This window comes from Pristiophorus japonicus, chromosome 26 (assembly GCF_044704955.1).
Source record: "Pristiophorus japonicus isolate sPriJap1 chromosome 26, sPriJap1.hap1, whole genome shotgun sequence".
Classification (NCBI taxonomy): domain Eukaryota; kingdom Metazoa; phylum Chordata; class Chondrichthyes; family Pristiophoridae; genus Pristiophorus; species Pristiophorus japonicus.
The window spans coordinates 9,104,968-9,108,377 of NC_092002.1; the positions used below are offsets into that span (position 1 = coordinate 9,104,968).

The 3,410-nt window shown below is 50.9% G+C and overlaps 1 non-coding gene across 1 annotated transcript; it reads right to left on the reverse strand.

The window, feature by feature from the left end:
- Positions 1 to 620: 620 nt before the first annotated feature.
- trnav-aac (transfer RNA valine (anticodon AAC)) lies at positions 621 to 693 on the reverse strand. The gene has a single exon. It is a non-coding gene; the product is annotated as a tRNA-Val (tRNA).
- Between the last annotated feature and the right edge of the window lie 2,717 nt (positions 694 to 3,410).

Sequence of the window (3,410 nt, forward strand, 5' to 3'; positions counted from 1 at the left end):
GGAATTCTTTGAGGATATAACGAGCATGGTGGATAGAGGTGTACCGATGGATGTGGTGTATTTAGATTTCCAAAAGGCATTCGATGAGGTGCCACACAAAAGGTTACTGCAGAAGATAAAGGTACGCGGAGTCAGAGGAAATGTATTGGCATGGATAGAAAGCAGAGAGTCGAGATAAATGGGTCCTTTTCCGGTTGGAAATCGGTGGTTAGTGGTGTGCCACAGGGATCAGTGCTGGGACCACAACTGTTTACAATATACATAGATGACCTAGAAAAGGGGACAGAGTGTAGTGCAACAAAATTTGCAGATGACACTAAGATTAGTGGGAAAGCGGGTTGTGTGGAGGACTCGGAGAGGCTGCAAGGAGATTTGGATAGGTTAAGTGAATGGGCTAAGGTTTGGCAGATGGAATACAATGTCGGAAAGTGTGAGGTCATCCACCTTGGGGGGGAAAAAAAACAGTAAAAGGGAATATTATTTGAATGGGGAGAAATTACAACATGCTGAGGTGCAGAGGGACCTGGGGGTCCTTCTGTATGAAACTCTTTTTGGAGTTTATCTGCAAAACATAAAACATTAAACCGTGCCACCCGACCTGGGTGACACACCAGACATAATGTTTCCGCCCGGTTTCGAACCGGGGACCTTTCGCGTGTTAGGCGAACGTGATAACCACTACACTACTGAAACGCTGTGGCCCTTGTGTATGAATCCCAAAAGGTTAGTTTGCAGGTGCAGCAGGTAATCAGGAAGGCGAATGGAATGTTGGCCTTCATTGCGAGAGGGATGGAGTACAAAAGCAGGGAGGTCCTGCTGCAACTGTATAAGGTATTGGTAAGGCCGCACCTGGAGTACTGCATGCAGTTTTGGTCACCTTACTTAAGGAAGGATATACTAGCTTTGGAAGGGGTACAGAGACGATTCACTAGGCTGATTCCAGAAATGAAGGGGTTAGCTTATGATGATAGATTGAGTAGACTGGGTCTTTACTCGTTGGAATTCAGAAGGATGAGGGGTAATCTTATAGAAACATTTAAAATCATGAAAGGGATAGACAAGATAGAGGCAGAGAGGTTGTTTCCACTGGTAGGGGAGACTAGAACTAGGGGGCACAGCCTCAAAATACGGAGGAGCCAATTTAAAACCGAGTTGAAAAGGAATTTCTTCTCCCAGAGGGTTGAGAATCTGTGGAATTCTCTGCCCAAGGAAGCAGTTGAGGCTAGCTCATAGATTTTTAACCAATAAGGGAATTAAGGGTTACGGGGAGCGGGCGGGTAAGTGGAGCTGAGTGCACGGCCAGATCAGCCATGATCTTATTGAATGGCGGAGCAGGCTCGAGGGGCTAGATGGTCTACTCCTGTTCCTAATTCTTATGTTCTTATGAAATCGAGGAAGACTTGCTTCCGCTCTAAAAGTGAGTTCTTAGGTGACTGAACAGTCCAATACGGGAATTACAGTCTCTGTCACAGGTGGGACAGGCAGTGGTTGAGGGAAAGGGTGGGTGGGACTGGTTTGCCGCACGCTCCATCCACTGCCTGCGCTTGATTTCTGCATGCTGTCGGCGACAAGACTCGAGGTGCTCAGCGCCCACCCGGATGCACTTCCTCCACTTAGGGCGGTCTTTGGCCAGGGACTCCCAGGTGTCGGTCGGGATGTTGCATTTTTATCAAGGAGGCTTTGAGGGTATCCATGAAACGTTTCCCCTGCTCACCTTGGGCTCGCTTGCCTCCGTTTCGGCTGTCCCCAAAAGTTCGTCGCCATTCTCCTTCCGCCTGCTCCACGATGACATGCAGGTGGCGATCCTGACCAATGGATCTATCACAGAACCAATCCATGTCCGGACCGAGGTCAAGCAGGGCTGTGTCATTGCACCAACCCGCTTCTCAAGCTTCCTCGCTGCAATGCTCCACCTCACACTCAACAAGCTCCCCGCTGGAGTGGAACTAAACTACAGAACCAGTGGGAACCGATTCAAAATTCGTCCTCTCCAGGCCAGACCCAAGACCGCCCCAACCTTTGTCGTCGAAATCTGGAATAAAAAGCTCGTGTCAGTAATGGTGACCTTGAAACTACCGGATTGTTCACTAATGTCCTTGAGGGAAGGAAATCTGCCGTCCTTACCCGGTCTGGCCGATAAGTGACTCCAGACCCACAGCAATGTGGTTGGCTCCTAACTGCCCCTCAGAAATGGTCTGCAGCGGTTCAAGAAGGCGGCTCACCACCACCTGCTCGAGGGCAATTAAGGATGGGCGATAAATGCCGGCCTTGCCAGCGACGCCCACATCCCGTGAACGAATAAAATAAAAAACCTCCCATCTCTGCCCTTACCTCAGCCCCCACTGCTGCATGGAACCCTTGTCCGTGCTTTTGTTTGCTCCAGAATTGACTTCCCCAAGCTCTGTCTTGCGGGGCTCCACCTCGCCACGTCCTGTCCTGCTCTTGATGTCCTGCTCGACCGCCCCCACCAACCTCAATTGGCTCCCTGCCCCTCAAAGCATCCAACTCATCTCCCTGCATGGCTTCACCCACTCCCTACCTCTGCAGCCTCAGCCATGGCTCAGTGGGCTCTGAGTCAGAAGGTCCTCACCTCTGAGTCAGAAGGTCGTGGGTTCGAGTCACACTCCAGAGACTTGAGCACGAAAACCTCAGCTGACACTCCCAGTGCAGTGCTGAGGGAGTGCCGCACTGTCGGAGGTGCCATCTTTCAGATGAGATGTTAAACCGAGGCCCCGCCTGCTCTCTCAGGTGGACGTAAAAGATCCCCTGGCACTATTTCGAAGAAGAGCAGGGGAGTTATCCCCGGTGTCCTGGGGCCAATATTTATTCCTCAATCAACATCACTAAAACAGATTATGTGGTCGTTATCACAAGGGTGTTAAAATTGGAATTAGTCTGGGGAGCTGGGGGGGACAGAATACGTCTTCAATGTCTGGTAGCTGGCTCACGAGATTGGCATAGAAACATAGAAAATAGGTGCAGGAGTAGGCCATTCGGCCCTTCGAGCCTGCACCACCATTCAATAAGATCATGGCTGATCATGGCATGCACTGCCCTAGTCTTTCTCTCTTTTCTACTATGCCCAGTGCTCCGATGAACTTTCTTCTCTTGTTCCTCCTCAGCTTTAAATGTCTCGTCCTACACAAGCCTCCTCCTCTCTGAATTCCTCAACTGTGTTGAAATCGGGACTCGCCCAGCCGTCTCCGAACCTAACTCCATTCTGTCTGAGGGCCTCCAAACTTGTTAGGTGCCCACACCTCGCCCTCCCTGGTCCCTTCCTCCGATGGCCCGACGTGGTTTTTAAAACCAAGAGCTATGGTGGGGAGGGGGGGGGGGCAGGTGTGGGGGGGGGGGGGAGGAATCGTTTAACCACTGCTTCTTGATTTTCCTCATCGCGTTTGACCTCCTGT